We start from the raw sequence: 25,520 nt of genomic DNA, 5'->3' as shown, positions 1-25,520 counted from the left end.
AATGACCCTCGTTTCTGACATAGTTTGCATGCAACCCTTTGATGCTGCACAGAATCATGAAGGCACCAGCGATGAATAAAATACAGCTATTTTACTAACAAAACGATGCTGGAATGGAGCGAATGAAACAACTTTAAATATTTCGTCGATTATGATTTAATTAAAGGGGGAGCACAAACTAGGATAAGGGAGGAACAGAGCCGTGTCCTTCCTATAGGACCACTGACCCCTAACCCTCTGTTGCTTTTCCTGATGGAATTTTCTTTGTAAGTAAGCTTTTTCCTCTTGTATCTAGGTACGGTCAATTCAGCATCTACTGACGACATCGTATGGAGCACATCATCACCGTACCGTCAGATTGCGGAGAGAAGAACGTGGCTTTGAGCTTAAGACAATATTAACAGATAACAAGTCCCCCTCACGGGGTTAACATAATATTTGCAGGCTTGTCAAACACGTACGTCGAAGACAGTAAACCCAAGGCGACACTGTGGATCAGCTGGCAAAGCTAAGTTTACCCAGACCCGTTAGCCGCTCGTAGACATTCTGTCCACAGAGCTACTAAACAAAAGCTGCTTCAGTGCTGGCCAACTGTAAGTACAGCAACGTCACTCTGTTTAGCGGCGGTGGTCTAGACCTCGAATCTGTGACAGACATCATCCCCGAGCGCTATACTCACAATGCCTGAGCTGACGTACGTATTAGCTTAGAGTTGACGCACGTGAAGATAAGGAATGTTGGTGCTATCATTTTCCTCAGACATCCTGCAGGATGAACTTTCATGGCTTATTTACCGTTTCTTAGACGTTGGCACTGCCAAATTATAACCCATCACACATGCAGTGTCAGTTTACATTCTTGCGAAATTCGGCGCTACAAGATTGGTTGGTTGGTTTGGGGAAGGAGACCAGACAGCGAGGTCATCGGTCTCATCGGATTAGGGAAGGACGGGGAAGGAAGTCGGCCGTGCCCTTTGAAAGGAACCATCCCGGCATTTGCCTGGAGCGATTTAGGGAAATCACGGAAAACCTAAATCAGGATGGCCGGACGCGGGATTGAACCGTCGTCCTCCTGAATGCGAGTCCAGTGTCTAACCACTGCGCCACCTCGCTCGGTGGCGCTACAAGAGCTCCGATGCTATTTACCTGCGCCAGTTTTAATCTTCTCTGTTCCCATCATAACACACGTTAATTTCCAAGAAAACATTTCGCAAACTCGAATTCCTTAAGAAATTACGAACTGTTTGTCCCTTAGTTTCATTTTCGATTCATTAGTGATTCTTTTAATTTATATGATCAATTGCTATAATCGTCCAATCATATAATTCAAAAAACTGCGAGTAATACAAATCCGTTTTCAAGCTTTTAACTGTCGTATGTGAAAATACGTATCATCTGAATTGGCAGTTGAAAGGATAGTTATTTCCGGTGAGTGAACTGCACCGTATCATCTTTAAGAAATGAACAATGTACGACGAATTTGTCGTTTGGCTGTAACAACGTGAGTCAGAAAACTATCTCAGCAATAGATTCTGCAAAATGAAGCTGTGAGGACGTACAGAACACCATACATCCGAACTGCCATGCATTCTCTCGTGTGAAATGTTTCCTTACTTAGTTCATAATAACTCAAGTAGAAGCCTAAGGATCGCTGCGACTCAGGCACTGGACTCGCACTGGAGAAGAGCGGGCGGAACTTTCTGTTCCGCCTGCTTGCAGGTTTTTTTGTTTCTTGCTTTTTTCCTACTTGGGTTAAGAATTATGTTTGGATAGGGAAACACGCTCCCACTTTCCTTTTCGATCTTATGCTTAGTCTCAAATTAACTCGCTGTCGATAGGTTTCCTTCTTCTTTAAACATAAAAAATGGACTTATTGAGCGTAATCTATGCTCACAGTGTACACAAAATATCAATTATATCTTGTATAAAATACACTGACAAGGCAGAGCAAGGAATAAGTTGAATAAATAAATAGACAACGAAAAACAGTGACGAAAAAGCGCCTGTGGTGAGATATTCTGACGGCTGTCTCCGCTTCAGCGTAAAGATAAACTTGATAACAACAAATTTTCACTCCGCAGCGGAGTGTGCGCTGATTTTAAACTTCCTGGCAGATTAAAACAATTTGCCGGACCGGGACTGGAACCTGGAACCTTTGCCTTTCGCGGGAAAGTGCTCTACCAACTGAACTATCCAAGAACGACACACGACCCGCCCTCATAGCTGCAAATGTGCAGGAGAATTTCTGTCAAGTCTGGAAAGTAGGAGATGAGGTACTGGCGGAAGTAGTGTTGCGGGGCCGGTTGTGAGTAATGCTTAGGTAGCTCAGTTAGTTGAGCACTTGCTCGCGAAAGGCAGAGGTCTCAGGGTCGCGTCTCGGTCCGGCACACAGTTTTAATCTGCCAGGAAGTTTAAAACTTGATAACATCTTTACGAAGCAGCGATACTGCATCCGAGCAGCAGTGATGTGAGAAAGCTAAAAGGCAGTTTGCATGCGAATCCTTCGAGCTATAACAATCTGGCATTCCACAGCTTATTTTCAGACGTCACACTTGCTACAACGTCCCTCCACGAATTTGCCGATAAAAGTACGCAGTCTACAGGAGCAAGAAGTTTATCTTCGCCCTCCTAAGAAGGAATGAACCATGCTAAGCAGAAGGCATCGCTGCTCTAGTCACCAAAGAAACTGTGGTAATGAGTAGGAGAGAACGAGGTAAATTGCCCTCCCTTCATCTCCTCTTTTTTTTATTTATTTATTTTTTTTTTTTTTTGATTCACTAAAATTCGAAAACGAAGGCGTAGCGCTACGCGACTTATCATCTCAAACTCGACGTAACAGTTGATATTACTGGCTATTTGTCAAAGTGTATGAGTTCTGCACCCACTTAAGTAGTGTTTCAAACAAGTGAAGTGCAGTGTCTAAAACAATGGAGAGGTATAAGACGTTGGAATCCAACAGTAGTAAGCATAGATGTGCAATTACAAAGACCGAACCATTTGTACGAGGGCTGTTCAGAAAGTATGCTTCGATCGGGCGCGAAATGAAAACCACAGTGAGAATTAGATGTGTTGAGCAGTGTCTCTAGTAGACCTGTCGCTCTTTTTAGAACGTAAAGATGGCTAGAAAGTAGTGTCTCCCGCCAAGTGCGAGGCCCTAATGAAAGATTTCGCCTGAAACTATGCAACCCATAACATTCCGTCACACGTTTCGTTCTACACAATTCTCGGCCACACTCTCCAGGGGCAATGAAGATGCTCCTGCAGCGTTTCCGATCATTCTTCCTGGATCCTCCGAAGCTGAATATACGGTGTGTTAGGGGTATAGATATAGATTTTTGATAGTTGGTACCTTAATATGTAATCGCTACAGTGCGCTGGTTCTTTTTTCTCTATGTCTGACAGTCTCACCTCGAAAAGATTACTAAATTTACTGCTTGATATTTCCTGCACGGTCGTAACTGTGCCACAAAGTGGAATACGCCTGTCAGTATAGACTTTCCATTTTGCGTCTACGCGACCACACTTCAATACCTGACTTCCTGTCCAGGGGAAAATAAAAATTAATCCACGCGTACTTGGAGGTACTAGTCAACAGAAAAACATACTACTCATAAATGCAGTAATTACTATTTTGCAAATACTGATGTGGCGTTGTTCTGTCAACTGTCCTCAATCATCAATAGAAATATCTCCAGTAATACTCCTAAAATACTGAATATGTGATAGTGCCAACGGAAGTGCGAGTAAATAAGTATTATTGGGAATGCACGTACATGCACCTTCTCGATCCTACGCCAAAGCAAGACTTTTTGCGTTGGAAACATACAAACATCGTTTACGCTGAAGAAATTTAGGATGCGATTGTCTGACGCAAAGATAGTACAGCATATGCTCAAAAGAAATGTGTAGCCAAGTAGCTTTGCATGTTGTAGTTCGATGCCAAAGGGCACACGCTACCCTTGCGGAACACTGCTTCATTAAGGTTAACTGTCAGCCTCACGGCCTAGATCTGATTTGTTGCAAATACTTTATGTGTAGATATCTGAAAGTAAGTGACGACAACTTTCCAACCTACGATACGAATATTGCAGTGCCTGTGTTATTCCGAATTACGATACAATGTTCTGTGGGACATGCATGCATGAATATCGTATTTATCCGCCGACACCGGGCAAGCGATTTTCAATTAAGATGTCTACCCTGTACAGGAATATGCGAAATGGATGTACGAGTACAGGTTGTAGACACATGGCTGACGACATACGGAAGTTTGGGTCTGGTCTGAGTCGTGCTCGGATAGCCAAATGGTGAGACGACAGCTGGCGATAAGCGGGAAATCCGGGTTTGAGTCCCGGTCGGCCACAAATTTTCACTGTCGTCATTCCATTCTACAGCTGATCGTTCTCCATATTCGCAACTGTTAATACATTTCATGAGTTTATAAAGAAGAGAAATTTGTTAACATCGAGTATAGATTTAACTGTCAGGAAGTCGTTTCTGAAAGTATTTCTGTGGAGTGTAGCCATGTATGGAAGTATATACGAAGACAGTAACTTGTTCTCGAAAGAACACTTACTGTTGATGACCGTGCAGCTTTTCCCTGGAATAAATGATGACTAACTGACAACCTCAGCTGCCGACAGGTGTTGTTGATATACACTCCTGGAAATGGAAAAAAGAACACATTGACACCGGTGTGTCAGACCCACCATACTTGCTCCGGACACTGCGAGAGGGCTGTACAAGCAATGATCACACGCACGGCACAGCGGACACACCAGGAACCGCGGTGTTGGCCGTCGAATGGCGCTAGCTGCGCAGCATTTGTGCACCGCCGCCGTCAGTGTCAGCCAGTTTGCCGTAGCATACGGAGCTCCATCGCAGTCTTTACCACTGGTAACATGCCGCGACAGCGTGGACGTGAACCGTATGTGTAGTTGACGGACTTTGAGCGAGGGCGTATAGTGGGCATGCGGGAGGCCGGGTGGACGTACCGCCGAATTGCTCAACACGTGGGGCGTGAGGTCTCCACAGTACATCGATGTTGTCGCCAGTGGTCGGCGGAAGGTGCACGTGCCCGTCGACCTGGGACCGGACCGCAGCGACGCACGGATGCACGCCAAGACCGTAGGATCCTACGCAGTGCCGTAGGGGACCGCACCGCCACTTCCCAGCAAATTAGGGACACTGTTGCTCCTGGGGTATCGGCGAGGACCATTCGCAACCGTCTCCATGAAGCTGGGCTACGGTCCCGCACACCGTTAGGCCGTCTTCCGCTCACGCCCCAACATCGTGCAGCCCGCCTCCAGTGGTGTCGCGACAGGCGTGAATGGAGGGACGAATGGAGACGTGTCGTCTTCAGCGATGAGAGTCGCTTCTGCCTTGGTGCCAATGATGGTCGTATGCGTGTTTGGCGCCGTGCAGGTGAGCGCCACAATCAGGACTGCATACGACCGAGGCACACAGGGCCAACACCCGGCATCATGGTGTGGGGAGCGATCTCCTACACTGGCCGTACACCACTGGTGATCGTCGAGGGGACACTGAATAGTGCACGGTACATCCAAACCGTCATCGAACCCATCGTTCTACCATTCCTAGACCGGCAAGGGAACTTGCTGTTCCAACAGGACAATGCACGTCCGCATGTATCCCGTGCCACCCAACGTGCTCTAGAAGGTGTAAGTCAACTACCCTGGCCAGCAAGATCTCCGGATCTGTCCCCCATTGAGCATGTTTGGGACCGGATGAAGCGTCGTCTCACGCGGTCTGCACGTCCAGCACGAACGCTGGTCCAACTGAGGCGCCAGGTGGAAATGGCATGGCAAGCCGTTCCACAGGACTACATCCAGCATCTCTACGATCGTCTCCATGGGAGAATAGCAGCCTGCATTGCTGCGAAAGGTGGATATACACTGTACTAGTGCCGACATTGTGCATGCTCAGTTGCCTGTGTCTATGTGCCTGTGGTTCTGTCAGTGTGATCATGTGATGTATCTGACCCCAGGAATGTGTCAATAAAGTTTCCCCTTCCTGGGACAATGCATTCACGGTGTTCTTATTTCAATTTCCAGGAGTGTACCTCGAAGTGGACAGCTGAAAATGTGTGCCCCGACCGGGACTCGAACCTGGGATCTCCTGCTTACATGGCAGACGCTCTATCCATCTGAGCCACCGAGGACACAGACGAATAGCGCGACTGCAGGGACTTATCCCTTGCACGCCTCCCCTGAGACTCACACTCCCAACTGTCCACAATTCTACATATGTATTGTACCTTATAGACATTTGCCCACCCACTCATTACTCGCACACGCTTTGGCGATTCCCGTAAGAGTTTGGGCAACCTGTGCGCATTCGCACAGACGAAGGTCAATGGCTGGTTAGCCTATAACTATATATACGAAGACAGTAACTTGTTCTCGAAAGAACAGTTACTGTTGATGACCGTGCAGCTTTTCCCTGGAATAAATGATGAATAACTGACAACCTCAGCTGCAGGCGTGCAAGGGATAAGTCCCTGCAGTCGCGCTATTCATCTGTGTCCTCGGTGGCTCAGATGGATAGAGCGTTTGCCATGTAAGCAGGAGATCCCGGGTTCGAGTCCCGGTCGGGGCACACATTTTCAGCTGTCCACATCGAGGTATATCAACAACACATGTCGCCAGCTGAGGTAGTCAGTCATCATGTATGGAAGTGAAACGTGGACGATAAATAGTTTAGACAAGAAGAGAATAGAAGCTTTCGAAATGTGGTGTTACAGAAGGATGCTGAAGAATATATGGGTAGATCACATAACTAATGAGGAGGTACTGAATAGAATTGGAGAGAAGAGAAATTAGTGGCACAACTTGACTAGAAGAAGGGATCGGTTGGTAGGGCATATTCTGAGGCACCAAGGGATCACCAATTTCGTATTGGAGGGCAGCGTGGAGGGTAAAAATCGTAGAGGGAGATCAAGAGATTAATACACTAAACAGATTCAGAAGGATGTAGGTTGCAGTAGGTACTGGGAGATGAAGAATCTTGCACAGGATAGAGTAGCATGGAGAGCTGCATCAATCCAGTCTCTGGACTGAAGACCACAACCACAACAACATAACGTTTTTATTAGGTTTTGGATATACAATATAGCTGATTCTCTGCTGAGTGTATTCTGTGGCTGGAGATGAAGTGAATGAAAGAGCGGGGTGTCGCAGTGGTTAGCACACTGGACTCTCATTCGGGAGGACGATGCTTCAAACACGTGTCCGGCCATACAGATTTATGTTTTCCGTGATTTCCCTAAATCTCTTCAGCAAATGCCGGGATAGTTCCTTTGAAAGAGCGGGGCCGATTTCTTTTCCGATCCGTAACACACTCCGAGCTTGTGCTTCGTCTCTAATAACCTCGATGTCTACGAGACGTTGAACCCAATCTTCCTTTCCTTTCTATGATGTAAATCAAGTGCAGGTAACTTGCACAGCGTGCTTCGTAACGGGATCTGCGCAGTAGAATGAGACTAGTAGTTATGCTGCTGATTGGAAATTAGTTTAAATGTGTGGTGCAGTAATTGTCCAGCGCCCCATAACTATTTATCTCATCATCTCTTATTTCTTGCTATTTATGTCTTCATCTAGGTGTACGTTCGAAACTGTTAACAATAAGAGATGCCATCAAAACCTTTACAGCGCGATTTCTGTAACTGACGTAACCCCATTGTGTAGTGTCAAGAATCCCTAATGTGAAATCATTTTTATGCCCCCTAGCTGGCTGCCTCGACAAGTTAATCAACTCCCGGGGGTTTGATGCTAGCCGCCGCGTCTTGTGCGCTGTGAGGACGATCCCCCCCACCCTCGATTGTCACATACCAGCGGGCAGCTGGACAGCCCTACCGGAACAGACGTGGAAGATGCATCGAGAGGGCGCCGGCCGGAGTTCCTGCGGCTACGCATGTAGACAAGTAACGAGGGACACAATGGCGCGCGCCCGGCCCCGGGTTAACGAGCGCGCGCTTCGCTTTGTACAGGGCGCCGCGGCCGGCGCTGATTACGCCGCCCACCTCATGCCGCCATGCCGAGTGTCGCCAGTCAGCTCTTCTCATCCGATATTAAAACCCCTCTCCCCAATGGCACACACACGCGCACGCAAACACACACACGCACACACGCGTATGTGCAGGCACGTGTTCCCGCGGCTGAAACCTTCTAGAGCTGTAGGTGTATAGCAGGCATGGACAACCTTTGATGACCCGTGGGCCTGATTCACATACTTAATAAACTCGCGGGTCGCTTCCCCACAACGTGACAGGAACACTGCCAGCGTAAAAAGTTAAAACCAAAGCATCCGTCACTTTAATATTTATGGGAAATGTTGATGGTGCCAGGACAGCAACCAGCCACAAATTTCCTTCAAGTCCTTTATTCAAAGGGTACCGTTACCGGTTTCGAATCGTTATGATTCATCCTCAGAAGGTTTACACGCTTTCTTTATCACATGTGGTGTGTTTTTTACAGATTAATTGTCGTGAAACGTCGGTTTGGAGTGTTTGTTTTCATAACATTCGTCCAACAGATGTAAATACATTCTCACTGCATTCTTACGTGTGCAAGATAATTCTTTAGTGGATTTGTTCCATCTTTTCAGTTCCCTGGCAGTGAAATGCAAACTTTGGTAGGCCTCTCATTTGGTATATGATAATTTCTGACTGTGATTCCTAGATGTTTTGTTGAATTAGCCACGTCTAAAATGTGTCCTCTTTCATGTAACACAAATTCAATGGAGTTCTCTTTGTACTCATATTGATAATTTCATACTTTTCATTGTTCACGATTAAAGAGCATATTTCATATCATTCAGATGTCTTGCCCAACGACGACATTATCTACAAACAGTGTAAGAAGACTTCTGATATTGTCTCACAAACTGTTTATATAGAAGACGGACAGCACTCACTTGGAGAACGCCAGATATACGAGGTGGAATCTAAAAATTTCGGGACTGGTGCTGCCATCTGAAATGCAGCAGTAGTACATCTTTACACCGCTAGGTGGCGAGAGCTGCATATCTGATGCGTCAGACATGGTGCGCGTCCACAGTTATTTCCGTAATACTCTGTGTTTGGTGTGTGGCGATCCGCGAACAGAACAGCGTGTGTATCAAATTCTGCGCGAATCTCGGGAAAAGTGCTACCGAGACCCTTGCAATGATTCAACAAGTGATTGGCGGACAGAGCATGGGCCGCACGAGTGTGTTTGAGTCGCATGCTCTGTTCAGCGCCGGCCGTACAGACGTCGAAGATGATGCTCACACTGGAAGGCCCGTTAGCCGCACAACGCCAGACATTGTTGCCAAACTTCTACAATTGTTTCGTGCGGATCGACGTCGAACCATTGAAGATGTTGCGGATGAAGTGAGTATTGGTTATGGGACATGCTAACGAATGTTGACTGATGAAATGGGCATGCATCGCGTCACCGCAAAATTTGTCCCAAGGATCTTGACTGCCGATCAGAAGGCACAGCATGTTGAAGTGTGCACGGACCTTCATCAGACCGCATCTGATGATCCAACCTTCTTGTCACGGGTAATCACCGGCGACGAGAGCTGGATTTACTGTTATGACCCAGAGGCAAAGCAACAGTCGTCCCAATGGAAGAGCCCGAGCTCTCCAAGACCCAAAAAAGTGAGACAGATGAAAAGCAAAGTGAAAAGCATGATCATCTTTTTCTTTGATACCTAGGGAACTGTGCACAAGGAATTCGTCCAACCCAACCAAATTGTGAATTCCGCATACTACTGTGACGTTTTGCGACGGCTCCGCAACAACGTGCGGCGACAACGGCTCGAATTTTGGCGTCAAGGGAACTGGCTGCTGCATCACGACAACGCGCCCTGTCACACGTCCTTGCTCACCAAGGCCTCTTTGGCAAAAAACATGGCGGTTGTACCCCACCCACCGTACTCATCAGATTTGGCACCTTGCGACTTCGCGCTATTCCCAAAACTGAAACTTAGGTTGAAAGGCCGTCAGTTCGACACTCTAGAGAGGATTCAAGAAGCATCGCTTCCGGTGATAAACACCCTCAAAGAACAGGACTTGCAGAAAACCTTTATTCCCACGCCTGGGTTCCCGGTTTCGATTCCCGGCGGGGTCAGGGATGTTCTCTGCCTCGTGATGACTGGGTGTTGTGTGATGTCCTTAGGTTAGTTAGGTTTAAGTAGTTCTAAGTTCTAGGGGACTAATGACCATAGATGTTAAGTCCCATAGTGCTCAGAGCCATTTGAACCAGAAAACCTTTAACCAGTGGCAGAAGCGTTAGGACTGGGGTGTACGTGCGGATGGGAACTACTTTGAGGGTGATGGCGACCATTAGTCCAAAGGTAAGGTTTTCAACAGATGGCAGCACCATTCCAGAAAGTTTTGGATAGCACCTCGTAACATCGGTTTCACTAAATGTAATCACCTTACTTATTAAGTTCTCTGAAGTTTCTGACAGGTAATTACCTATCCAGTAGCACAAGTAAGGCGATGTTCTATAGGAACCCTATTTGATGCAATCCCCTCTTAATAATACTCATTACATCTTTCAATTAGAGAGACAGTGGTATTTTACAAGAAACGTATTTTTTTATCCGTGCTGGTTAGATGTCAATAGTCTGTTTCCTTTGAGTTATCTCACAATGTTTGAACCCATAGTACATTGTACCAAAATCTACTAAAAATTGATGTTAATGATAAGGCTCTAGAATTCTGCAGATTGCTTCAGTTTCCTTTTTCGTATGATGTTGTGACCTGCGTAACTTTTCCGTCCTTAGGCACGGATCTTTCGTTGAGCAACGGTTACATATGGTTGCTAAATGTTCTTCTGTCAGGCCAGCATGTTATGAAAGGACTTTAATTGGTATACAATCTGGACCAAAAGAATTTCTTTTATTTATGACTAAGTTTATTCGATATACCAAAGAACTACACTTTTAGAAATTCATGTTGTTATTGTTCTTGCTTCGAATCCTCGAGCATTTATTGCGTCTTCTTTGGTGAATGAATGTCGGAAAACTATGTGCAATAATTCTGTTTTACTGGCGTTGTCCTCTGTAACATTACTACGCACTGAAGCTGCTGATTTCTCTTGCGAAACATATACTATACAATACACATAAATTAGAACAGAACTGGGCTTTCTGCTAGACTTCGAGACAGGAGTCTAGGCACATCTTTTTAATCGAAGTAGGCAATACACCTGGTAGCAAGTGCGGAGATGATCGCGGGCTTTAAGAACGTGTTTGTGCCCTGTCTGAGCAGTGGCTTCCGTGTTGAAAGAGAGAAAGAAACAGAAATGGCGGTACTCATAAGAAACGATACGTTTTGGTGGTATAAGGAAATCACATCGAATTCAGGAGAATAAGACATCAGCGTCTTCGTCAAAGTGTTTGAAACAAAATCAGAACATAACGTTTGCAACGGAAAAGAGATAGTGCTGAAGTCAGTTGCGTCGTTATGATGTAGGCCTAATACCACGTTACATGGTGTGAGTTTCTGGTTGCATCAAACTGCCAGTATAGCCAACAAAAGCCAATTTCGTCGCCATTATCCAATGAATGTGAAAGAAACTGATGAAGGCGCGATATAATGATTCACTTAAATTGGCTGCAGCGAAACGGGCACCTAATTTGCAACCCGCCTAAGAAGAACTTCCCACACTATGCTCTATTCAAAAATTTATCTGAACTGTAAAGCAGCATTATTGCTGTAAGTGATTCGGCATGAGTAGGTGCATTGCTTGCCCGAATTATCGAGCTATGTAAGTAGCACTACAAAGTCGGAAAAAGCATTATTAAAAAAATGTTGTAGTGTGAAATGATGACCGCAACAAACGTTTTGAATTATGGTTTTCATTAAACACTAAAAGCGTGTCCTTTTTGTGTACTATGAGAGGTGATTATCGATTTTCTCTCGATCCTATGCAGCCGCACGTGTTTGTGCTATATTGGACCCATTATAGCTTACATGTCATAAAGCACATCGCTGTCATGCTCAATTCCGACCTGTTCATCTGCGGCGGATCCAAAATTATAGTTACCAAATCAAAGGGCGTAATACATTCAGGTTACGCAAAACTAACAATTTGCGTCTTGCAAGTGACTATAACGTTTGGATGCTGGTAACTGAACATACAAGTAGACAAAGCATGACTTATTGGTTCACGTTGTTAATTCACTACGCTGGAACATTACCTTTATATCACGCCAACCTCATAGTCATTACAGACGGATAGAAGATGAGGTGAAACAGAAGACTGACGGCGAATTTTTCTTTCAAATACGGTATTAGCTCCTTGGTCGTTGCGTCACCTCGTTCGATGTTGGACGTAGTGGCAGCCGTTCCGACTCACTGTAATGAGAAAATAGAATCGCCGCACGAATCTCACTCCAAAAGGGAACAGAGGGACAATGTTCAGATCAGCAGCATCCTGCGCACCTAAGTCTTGCATTAAAACACGCCCTTACGTGTAATGCGCAATGGAGTTAAAGGATAAAGTACTGTTCATATCGATTCATTTCGTCGGCTAGATAGTTCATTTATTTCTTTCATTATGTAATCAGCCACAGTAAAACAAAAATAATATTGCTCTCTACAATTACACATTATCGTCGCCCACAAATCGGGACTATGACCCACACGGCAGAGTAAGGAAATGCAAACAACCTTCTCTAAAATATTGCTCCAGCTGACAATACGCGATGCTTGCGTTGTGCAAAGCTTTGGAGAGGGTTTTACGTCTGTGAAGAATAGAAGAATATCAACGAAAGCGGTGCTTCAGACTTCACGTCGTTCTCACACGGCTGAAGAAGGCGCGTAACCAATGGTTAAGACAACGGATTTGCAGTGAGTAAGACTTCACTTGAAGTTACCATCTCATCTCGTTGATTTAAGCCTTCGGTGCTTTTCCTAAAATCACTGCCATCGTTGTCATCGAGAATATTCATACGAGTTTCATTCCTATCCAGGTGTCACAGTCCAGAGGATTGTTGTGATTAGTGTTGTTTAACGTCCCGTCGACAACGAGGTCATTAGAGACGGAGCGCAAGCTCGGGTTACGGAAAGATGGGGAAGGAAATCGGCCGTGCCCTTTCAAAGGAACCATCCCGGCATTCGCCTGAAACGATTTAGGGAAATCACGGAAAACCTAAATCAGGATGGCTGGAGACGGGATTGAACCGTCGTCCTCCCGAATGCGAGTCCAGAGGAAGGACGGATGAGTCAACCTCAGAAAATCATCCAGAGTAACTCCTTTCAGTACTAACCTGAGGTTGCCTTGCTTCATTACAATTGCGTAAATTTACTGCGTTACGGTCGGGCTTAGCGGTGTAGACCAATTTACTGCGCCACTATCGAGCTTGGTGGTCTAGTGGTAGAGCGCGTGCGGCATCGAATCTTGGGGAGGACGTGGCATATTTCAGTCTGCTTTTATCCGAGCCATCATCTCTTGATTATGTGAAGATATACCAGGAACGACAGGTGGTTCAAACTCCACGTTAAACAGTAGATCCCCTGGTGGCTGAACATCCCTTTTGAGGGACTCCCAACCGATTATGCCATACGACTTAACTGCGTGATTATTAATGCGAAAGAGTGGACAAGAAAATTTACTCCTTCCATGCTTGTAGCAAATCTCACGTACGTCCAAGCAATTTCTGCCTCATCTAGCAAAATACCACAAAATGAAGTTCCTATAATGCCAGTGCGAGCATCGTAAATACTACCGTTCATTGTACACTGCGGAGCTTCTTTAAACAAAATTGTAGCACATAGCCGAAGATTGTCATCAGTTCAAACCTACTTTCGTCCGTTACACAACAAAATAATTTTGCTTTTTACAACTCCATTTTCCGAAAACACAACTTGTCATCCTCCCTGGACAGCCGATATCAGATGCTCAGCAGATAAGTAAAATATTTAACGTATTACACGTTAGATGGCAAGCTGCCTACGACAGAAAAGAGGAGCGGTATATTTAAAAGTCTTGCAGACATATGAGGCATTAGAGACCGAGTTCATATCAGAAGAAGCATATTACGATGGAGAAATACACTACTGGCCATTAAAAGTGTTACACCACGAAGAGGACGTGCTACAGACGCGAAATTTAACCGACAGGAAAAAGATGCTGTGATATGCAAATGATTAACTTTTCAGAGCATTCACATAAGGTTGGCGCCGTTGGCGACACCTACAACGTGCTGACATGGGAAAAATTTCCAACCGATTTATCATACACAAACAGCAGTTGACCGTCGTTGCCTGGTGAAACGTTGTTGTGATGCCTCGTGTAAGGAGGAGAAATGCGTACCATCACGTTTCCGACTTTGATAAAGGTCGGTTTGTAGCGTATCGTGATTGCGGTTTATCGTATCGCGACATTGCTGCTCGCGTTGGTCGAGATCCAATGACTGTTAGCAGAATATGGAATCGGTAGGTTCAGGAGGGTAGTACGGAACGCCGTGCTGGATCCCAACGGCCTCGTATCAACAGCAGTCGAGATGACAGGCATCTTAAACGTATGGCTGTAACGGATCGTGTAGCCACGTCTCTATCCCTGAGTCAATGGATGGGAACGTTGGCAAGACAACAACCATCTGCACGAACAGTTCGACGACGTTTGCAGCAGCATGGATTATCAGCTGGGAGACCATGGCTGCGATTACCCTTGACGCTGCATCACAGACAGGAGCGAATGCGATGGTGTACTCAACGACAAACCTGGGTGCACGAATGGCAAAACGTCATTTTTCCGGATGAATCCAGGTTCTGTTTACAGCATCATGATGGTCGCATTCGTGTTTGGCGACATCGCGGTGAACGCACAATGGAAGGGTGTATTCGTCATCGCCATATTGACGTATCACCCGGCGTGATGGTATGGATTGGTTACACTTCTCGGTCACCTCTTGTTCGCATTGACGCCACTTTGAACAGTGGATGTTACATTTCAGATGTGTTACGACCCGTGGCTCTACCCTTCATTCGATCCCTGCGAAACCCTACATTTCAGCAGGATAATGCACGACCGCATATTGCAGGTCCTGTACGGGCCTTTATGGGTACAGGAAATGTTCGACTGCTGCCCTGGTCAGCACATTCTCCAGATCTCTCTCGAATTGAAAGCGTGTGGTCGATGGTGGCCGAGCAACTGGCTCGTCACAATACGCCAGTCACTACTCTTGATGAACTGTGGTATCGTGTTGAAGCTGTATGGGCAGCAGTACCTGTATACGTCATCCAAGCTCTGTTTGACTCAATGCCCAGGCGCATCAAGGCCGTTATTACGGCCAGAGGTGGTTGCTCTGGGTACTGATTTCTTAGGATCTATGCACCCAAAGTGCGTGAAAATGTAATCACATGTCAGTTCTAGTATAATGTATTTGTCGAATGAATAGCCGTTTATCATCTGCATTTCTTTTTGGTGTAGCAATTTTAATGGCCAGTAGTGTACGATGGAGAAACAAATGGAGCCGGCCATGTTCAAGCAACCATTCCCACAAATTGCCTCATCTGCCAATGACCGATATGTGGGTTACTGGACTGCTATTTGAGCCCTCGTTCCCTCGAAAAGGAATCTCGACTCTAGTGTATAAACGCTGCGCCACCCCGCTCGGTACTTGCAGCTGCGTGTCGCTAGTTGTGCGGCACGGAGGAGAAAGCGGAGGGCGCCAGCAGCGCCGGCCTAGCTTGCCGGACCTGCCGCGCCGCGCCGCGCCGCTCAGGCCGGCGGGATTTATGGCTGCTGACCTGCGGTGTTCCGGTACACTACAGAGCAGCTCCCCCGCCGCCCGCCGGCCGTCGCGCTGCACCGCTGCAACACTCGCCACGCCGCGCTGGCCGCAGCCGAACGTTGACGCCGTCTGCTTCGGTAAGCCGCGCCAGTGTCAGCCACACGGAAACCCTCCAGTTCGTCATCAGTCGCCAATCTCACCCTCTCTGCTGTCTGTAAGACTCGAGCCACATCTAGGAACGTAGTTGTTTCATTCAAACTTCGCTAATACACACTACTGGCCATTAAAATTGCTGCACCAAGAAGAAATGCAGATGATAAACGGGTATTCATTCGACAAATATGTTATACTAGAACTGACGTGTGATTACACTTTCACGCAATTTGGGTGCATAGGTCCTGAGAAATCAGTACCCAGAACAATCACCTCTGGCCGTAATAACGGCCTTTATACGCCTGGGCATTGAGTCAAACAGAGCTTGGATGGCGTGTACAGGTACGGCTGCCAATGCAGCTTCAGCACGATACCACAGTTCCTCAAGAGTAGTGACTGGCGCATTCTCAGGAGCCAGTTGCTCGGCCACCATTGATCAGAAGTTTTCAATTGGTGGGAGATCTGGAGAATCTGCTGGCCAGGGCAGCAGTCGAACATTTTCTGTATTCAGAAAGGCCCGTACAGGACCTGCAACATGTGGCCGTGCATTATCCTGCTGACATTTAGGGTTTCGCAGGGATCGAATGAAGGGTAAAGCCACGGGTCGTAACACATCTGAAATGTAACGTCCGCTGTTCAAAGTGGCGTCAATGCGAACAAGAGGTGACGGAGAAGTGTAACCAATGGCACCCCACACCATCACGCCAGGTGATACGCCAGTATGGCTGGTGACGAATACACGCTTCCAATGTGCGTTCACCTCGATGTCGCCAAACAAGGATGCGACCATCATGATTCTGTAAACAGGACCTGGATTAATCGCAGGCGCTCCTGTCTGTGATGCAGCGTCAAGGGTAACCGCAACCATGATCTCCGAGCTGATAGCCCATGCTGCTGCAAACGTCTCGAACTGTTCGTGCAGATGGTTGTTGTTTTGAAAACGTCCCCATCTGTTGACTCAGGGATCGAGACGTGGCTGCACGATCCGTTACAGCCATGCGGATAAGATGCCTGTCATCTCGACTGCTAGTGATTCGAGGCCGTTGGGATCCAGCACGGCGTTCTGTATCACCCTCCTGAACCCACCGATTCCAGATTCTGCTAACAGTCATTGGATCTCGACCAACGCGAGCAGCAATGTCGCGATACGATAAACGGCAATCGCGATAGGCTACAATCCGACCTTTATCAAAGTCGGAAACGTGATGGTACGCATTTTGGGACTGTTGATGATTGGAAACATGTTGCCTGGTCAGACGAGTCTCGTTTCAATTTGTATCGAGTGGATGGACGTGTACAGGTATGGAGACAACCTCACGAATCCATGGTCCCTGCACGTCAGCAGGGGACTGTTCGAGCTGGTGGAGGCTCTGTAATGGTGTAGAGCGAGTTTAGTTGAAGTGATATGCGGCCCCTGATACGTCTCGATAGACTGACAGGTGATACGTACGTAAGCATCCTGTCTGATCGCCTGCATCCAGGCATGTCCATTGTGCATTCCGACGGACTAGGGCAATTCCAGAGTTGCTACACAGTGGCTCCAGGAACACTCTTCTGTGTTTAAACACGCCCGCTGGCTACCAAACTCCCCAGACATGAATATTATTGAGTATATCTGGGACCCCTTGCCATGTGTACTCCCTCGTACTCTTACGGATTTATGGACAGGTATGCAGGATTCATGGTGTCAATTCCCTCCAGCACTACTTCAGACATTAGTCGAGTCCATGCCACGCCGTGTTGCGGCACTTTTGCGTGCTTGCGGGGCCCTGCACTATACTAGGCAGGTGTACCAGTTTCTTTGGCTCTTCAGTTTCAGTAAACTAAGGGAGCAATTTCGGTCTTCCGATCCGATGCAGTTCGCATAGTTCACAGTTGCGAGTTCAAAATTTCGGACGCTTAGGCCTTGGCTGTAACCAGTGCCAAGGGAGGGGAGATCCGTGCATGCGCATTCTAATTTCCAGCAGGTAGGCAAATTGAGGGGTAAAAAAATATAATTTAATAAAGGAAAAACTGCTCCCAAGAGTTCCTTTCCCGAAACCACTCGTTTGAACTAATCCTTCACTATACAGCTCTAATTTTAATGAATTACCAAGGACGCCGAGAGCTTGCTCGCTGGTAAAATACTATATGTGAACCGATTTCATTCTCACAGTAATAAACAGAATATGAATCTATAGTTTTTCTTTTCCTGGTAGTTGTGATCAAACATTTACGTTGCAAAGTTGTGTCGAAGACCATATCGTTAGACATACTGTTTCAACTTAAAACGTAACTGGTGAGGTTGGGTGTGACATACCCCGCAAAGAGTGCGTCATTGTCCGTTCCTATACCTTGAAGTCAGTTAGTTGCGAGCCGGCTTAAGTGCAATACTCATCAGTGTGGTGAATTGTTTGATCTTATTTGTGAATTTTATAAATTCTGAGTATTCCTCCCCCAACTGCATCAGTTGCGAAACTTTTTTTTGTGATATTCTCGTTTCCTGTTTTACAGGTAGTATGGCATATAGCAGGTGGTTATCTGTGGAACCTAGTAACCTTGGGTGCAGTTCTCATCAACGTGGTGAGTTTTTTGTGTAATTCGTTACTGTCAAAAATTTTGCATGTCCATAACGATGACAACTACCTATCTATTTTCTGATACTGTATTTCCCAATTTTCAGGTAGCATGGCATCTAGAAGGTGGTCTACGAAACGCAGTGACTCTGGGTTTCGTGAGTAGGCAACATCCGTACTAGAAAGCGAATGTAGCGCGGATGAAAACGTTAGATAAGCTTGGTTCGAGAGTGCTCATGGAATTAAATCAGAACAAGAAGCATGTGATGCTGAGAACGAAGTGAGTGGTATACTTAATCCTACAATTCCTGTATCATCACCAAGTTCACTACGACCACCACATTCATTATGAACGCTACAATTACTATGGTAAGGACCGTTGCGTATGATACGAAAAACTCCCAGCTTCAAATGTTCGCACAATAAAACATAATCTGATCTCACATTTACAGGAGATAACTGATCCTGCTAAAGCCCTTCGCCAGATTTGTAGAGCCCAGTCTGTTTGGTCGCTACTTTTCAGTAAGAAAATTCTGAACAAAATAATTCTACAAATCACTAAAAATTGGTCATCTTGAGGGAAAAGTTGTCTGGCGATAAAGAACTGACTGCAAGGACATGGATCTGATCAAGTTGAAATCTTTTTTGGGGATTCTCATGTTCAACGTCATCTTCAAATCTAATAATGAAGATCTTGAAACTATGTTTGCAATCGATGGTAGTGATCGCGACATTTTACATTGTACTATGTCACTGGAGAGGGTGTTAGTACTACTACCGCCCAGTATATTTTTTGATGACGTATCAGGCAGAGATATGAGAAATACGATGCAACACTTCCTATTATACGGGTTTCCATAAGTTTATGAAAAATTGTATGGATAGCTACTTAAGTGGAATATATGCTTGCGCTAACGAAACGCTGGTGGGTTTTCGAGCTCGACGGCGTTTAAAGTGTATATCTCCAGCAAGCCAAGAAAATATGGACTGAAAGTAATGGCTTTGGCAGATGCGAAACCCACTACTTGCTAAACGTCTGCCTTTATCGGGAAAGGATGTGGCAGAACACCCACTGATGACGACAGGAAATTTTTCAGACCAGCTCGGGCAGTGTTGCAATTGGCCAACCGAGTAGACGGAACGTCACAGTTGGTAACTGATTTTCGTCCATAGCCCTCTAAAGTAACTGAGTGAAGGAGCTCGACGTAAGTAGGAACGTTGAGAAAAAAAAAAAAAGAAATTCTAAACGATTTTTTACCTCTAAGAAAAGAGAAGTAGAAGAAGCCACTTATGGCTTCACGAAGAAGACAATATTACTCGCATATGTACCTGGCTGTCCTACTCGTATCATCAATCCACCATACCCATTCGCTCCAATCCTCCATACCCATTCGCTCGATCCAGAAACCCAAAAAACCGGAAATCATTGCTTTTTACAACAGCACAAAGGGTGAGATCGACGCATTAGATGAGAAGTGCACAGTATACTAACCAACTCGACGCTCAGAGTGATGGCCATTAGCCATATTTTTCACTCTTGAACATTACACTAGTTAATGCCTATTTAATCTACCGTAGACTCCCTGGGAATCCAGAACCAACCAGGTTGGGAGACAACAGAAAGCTTGCCAAACAACTTGTAGAGCTTCATCTTAAACGCTGACTTCTGAACATCCGGTTGCCCCGTGAGCTGCGGCTAAAGATCAGTAGACTACTTAAGATATCAGTTTCGCCTGTAGTCAGGCATGACTTAGGCAAACAGTTGATGTGCAAGAAGTGTTCACGAGGTTCTGACAGAAAAACAAAAAAGATCTGCAACAGATGCAGGATACCGATTTGCAAATTTATATGTACGTAACATCTTGTCAAAGCTAAATGTGTCACTCTAAAGGTTCGTCGTTAAGTTCTCTTACGAGGGTTGGAACTTAAATAGTGGCAACTATTTATTCGCAGCCGGTACAAAAGAGTTACATGTTTGCACCTGTTACTGTCTTTCAAAGTAGTCACCAGTGTTGTGTAGAAACTGTTATCAGCGATGTGGAAGGCGTAGTATACCGATAGCAGAGCCTGTTCTGTAGATGGTGCGAATGGAGCGGTCTACTGCCTGTCGAATCTCTGGAACAGTTTTGAAGCGAATGCCACGAAGTGGTTCCTTCATCTTCGGAATCAAATCAAAGTCACAAGGCCTTAAGTCCGGGGGGTATGGTAGCTAGTACAGTACTTCCCAGTCCCATCTACCGAACAGAGAAGACACAGCTTGCACTGTATGCGGCCACGCATTGTCGTACAAAAAGATGGGTGGGTTGCGCAGAAAGTGTCGCCGCTTCTTTCGCAAAGCTAGTCGCAGGTGATGCTCCAAAAACGAACAGTACTACTGTGCATTGACGGTCTGCCGTGGAGGAACGTAATGCGTTAGGATAACACCATCACAGTCGTACACGAGAATCACCATAACTTTAGACAGCTCTATTCGCACCATCAACAGAACAGGCTCTGCTAACTATATACTACGCCTTCCACATCGCTGGTAACGGGTTCTACACAACGCTGGTGACTACTTTGAAGGACAGTAACAGGTGCAAACATGTAACTCTTTTGTATCGGTTTTGAATAAATAGTTGCCACTATTTAAGTCCCAACCCTCGTATAACGTAATGTTAGTTTTTTTTTACTTGTTTATAAAAAATTTGCAAACATACGGATTACGTAACATGTAGCAACATTTTTACTGGCTTGCATATGTTTCGAAATTTGTCAATTCTAATTACAATTTATTTTCTGTGTCAAAATCTGTTCAGCGGTATTACTAAAAGTACTGTTCAAATTTCAGTTAAAGTTTTTCATTTCTGCGTCTCTACTGAAGTATAAGAGTCACAGAAAATACTGGGTATCCACAGGATGAGTTTTTCCACCGTGTACAAAATCTAGAGATTGATCGATGAGAGGATACGGAATGGACTTGTGTCTGGAAATGCATGGATTCCATGCTAGAGACCATTTATTCAATTATACATTGTTACAAAGACTGCGGTCTAACAGCGCTGTACCATCAGGCACAGTTACGTAAGTGTTGAAAATGGTTTCCATGAGCCTCAATGTATGCGTATACTCGCCGAAGCATGTTCTGTCCCACACGTTCACATCGGCCATGCTGCATCCGAACAGTGTCAAAGGCAGCATGAATGCGCTGCTCCAGTGTCTCCACATCTGGACGGGGTACTGCATACACGATACTTTGGAGAGGGCCCCATTACCAGAAATCGCACGGGCTGAGATCTGGTGAACGAGCACGCCATGCAGCTGCACCCCTCGTTCGATCCATCGATCAGGGAAGGCGCGATTGAGATGCTTCCGGACTTTAACGGCGAAGTGGGCTGGGACACTATCATGTAGCAGCCACGTAATCATCAATGGCACTACTTCTAGCAGGGGAGGCAAAGTCACCCGCAAGAAACGCCAGTAGTTCCGGCCTGTTAGGCGACGTGGAAGGAAGACTGGTCCCAAAATACGGTCGCCAATTATCCCGGTCCACACATCTCGGCTGCACCGATGCTGATGATTCTCTGTCACCATACTATGGGAGTTCTGCATACTATCCCACAGATGACTGTTATTAAAGCTGAAGGTACCACTCTGCTTAAGGTGGCCTCATCTGTGAATAGAATGGGTGACACAAATCCTGAAATCGTGGTTACCTGATGAAGACAAACCTGCTCCCGGTGTGGAAAATCTGTCCCTAGTAAGCCCTGCACACACTGTAAGTGATAATGGTAGTAACAATTGTCAGGGAGAATGTTCCACACCGTCGTCGGGCTTACCCTGTACTGGCGGGCCAACTGCCTGGTACTGACACGGTGATCGCCTTCCACAGTCTTAATCACATTTTCTTCCAAACCTGGTGTCCGAACATTTCGGGTACGTCCTTCATGATTTCCTGCTTCCTGAAATGACCCTGTCTCAGACAAATGGCAAAGCACAGTTGCAATCACTGAATTCCATGGTTGTTGTCGGCGGGGATAGGTCTCCTGATACAACTTTGCTGCCCACCGTCCGTTGCCATTTGCCTTTCCGTAAGTAAACACCATGTGGGTAAGCTCTCGATTCGAATAGGGAACCATTGTGTACAACGCTGTACCACATCCACTACAAGATGAGTCAGCAAGAGAAGTGACTCGGACACAACATTACCAACTACTAGTGCAGGACAGGACGCTAGTTCGTGACGTACGAGGAACAGTACCACCCTCTAGGAGGAAACCACGTAATTGTAACTGTGGCTGTATGGTACAGCGCGTATTAAGCCGCAGTGTACATAACAAACTATGATTGAATAAATGGTCTCTACATGGAAACCATGCACTTCCGGACATAAGTTCATTAGACCTTTCTTGTTCCGTATCCTTTCATCTATCAATCCCTGGAGTTTGTAAACGGTGGAAAAAGTAACCCTGTATAATCCAGCCTCACCAGTTACGGGTTAATGAGAAATAATTATAAATACCACTTAATGTTATGTACATGTCTATAAAGAAACGGGTAATACATTGGAAAATGTACAAAAACATTTAATTTTTACACTTGCAACCACCAAAGAAAAGTTGTTATCGTTTTTTTGTTACTGTCGTTACGCTCAGTTCTTCTATTGACCTCTCATTATTTCCATGCGGTGAAAAAAATAACCTCCAGGCTACCTTTGAAACGTTTGCTATCGTGTCCAGAACTGTGCGTACATAAAGTGCCTGCCAATAAACTAACGGGAGGTCACTTCATGTCAGGAGAGAGGGAGGAAGTGCTTTCGGCATAGATTTTACACCTCTTTCGACGGTTAAGTGCCGCTGGCGATACAATTTACGGTGGGGCCATGTAATACAGAGCACCAGTCGCGGTCGTAAAGCGTAAAGCGCGCCGGTCACCGGCGGCCTGCACTTCAGCCTGGACGCCTGCCTAAATGAGACAACGCAGTCCGTCGAGCTGCGAGATTTACAGGGCGCTCTACACAAAGTACACGGCGTATCGTTCCATCAGGAGCTCGTAACCATCTTTCCTTACACCACATCCCAGATGCCAGTGATGACTTAAAAAGAAAGATAAGTACGGTACTAAGAGAAATCGGTCAACATATGGGACCTGGAATTCGATTCAGCTCCGATACAGCTGCAGCAATCGTCACAAAATAACTACTCGCTGATAAGTTCTTCCAAGATATCCATAATCATTTGCAATTTCAGTTGGAATAAGGTTTTGTTTTCACTGACTGGGCCCAAATTTTCTTCCAAGATATCCGTAATCATCCGCAATTTCGTTTGGAATAAGGTTTAGTTTTCACCGGCTGGACCCAAATTTGAGACTGAAATTTCATTCGCTTTAAATGTGTTTTAAGGTTCAGTTTCATGAAAGAGGAACTTCTTTCTCTTTTGTGGGCTGTTCATTTAGATAACAGAAATCAGTCTATGGTTGGCGTTGAGACAAAATATCTAATGTCAGCTTACGTAACAAAATGATTTAACAGTTTTTCTTCCTTTTTTTCCCTTTTGGGGAATCTCGTGGAATGCGTAGCGTCGTCGAGTTGCAGAGAAGAAACAGGTGGTCGCAAAGAGTTACAATATGCCTAATCTGAAGACGGAACGTTACCTAAAAACTATACTGTATTCCGAAAGGTTATCGCGATACTGAGTTACAATGTGCCTAATCTGAAGACGGAACGTTACCTAAAAAACTATACTGTATTCCGAAAGGTTATCGCGATACTGCTGAAACTCAAGCCAACTAGCATGTCGTCCACATAAGGTGTATACTCGAGGAATTATAAGCGTTACCGATCTGACTTGCCAGAACAGGAAAAATCACGAGTTGCTCCCTAGTATAATTAATATTCTGTTATGAGACTACATCAAATTTACTTACGCTGAGTGCGTCTACACAGTTTATGTCTGGCTGCATTGTAACATAAATTCAAAGGACTGAATACGAGCCTATATGACTTTCCGAAGATCGTCAAGTATGCAATGTTTGAGCGATATGTAAATGAAGTGGAATCATTCGCGGATCAGTTGTGTGCAATCCACCAAGACTGTAGAAGAAACTGCCCAACCAGGCAGTTTGGCACAGAAACACACAGTCTGGTGCTCGATACATGAGTGCAACCTGTACTTCTGTCACCATCCACCTGTGCAGCAGCTCGAACAAGACGATTTAGACGACAGGAATATTGTAAATGGGTAACTTCTGATGAAAAATTGACTCTGTCAGTTTTGTTGCGAATCAATAATCTCTCCAGTTGCATCTATTCCATTTGGCACAATTTCAAACATGTGCGAGGCGTGTTTTTTTTTAAGTAAATACCGTTTTGAAATTAAAAAAAAGACGTGCTAAGATATCTCAATAATTTTATTTTTACATGAAAACCTGTACCTTAATCTACGCACTGACGCCATTGCAGTCTGATTCTTCCTTGTTTCCGTTGTGTACTGAGTGTTTAAGATGACTCCGACAATCTTGAGTCCCGCCGACTGTGAAGTACAGGTTGTTATACGATTTCTTAGTGCTAAAGGCCTAAAAGCGATCGATATTCATCGTGAGATCTGTGCAGTTTACGGAGAAAACGTTATGAGTGATAGAATGGTAAGAAAGTGTGTGAAAGCATTTAAAGATGGCCGCACAAATGTGCATGATGAACAACGGAGTGGGCGTCCTTCGGTCGTTAATGAAAGTTTGGTGCAGGAAGTGGAAAATAAGATGAGAGAAAACAGACGCTTTACGATTTCCTCCTTGCGGGATGACTTTCCTAATGTTTCTTGTAGTGTTTAGTATGTCATTGTGACCGAGCACTTGAATTACGAAAATTGTGCGCACTTTGGGTACCGAAAATGTTGACGGATGTGCACAAAACCAAACGTTTAGACAGTGCATTGACTTTCCTTGTGCTGTACCACAAATACGGTGATGATTTCTTAAGCCAAATTGTTACGGGCGATGAAACATGGGTGGCCTACGTCACACCAGAATCAAAGCAACAGTCCATTGAAGTTGAGCAAGGGCACCGTTTTGCTGAAAGACA

This window comes from Schistocerca nitens, chromosome 1 (assembly GCF_023898315.1).
Source record: "Schistocerca nitens isolate TAMUIC-IGC-003100 chromosome 1, iqSchNite1.1, whole genome shotgun sequence".
Lineage (NCBI taxonomy): Eukaryota > Metazoa > Arthropoda > Insecta > Orthoptera > Acrididae > Schistocerca > Schistocerca nitens.
This window is presented reverse-complemented; position numbering follows the sequence as displayed.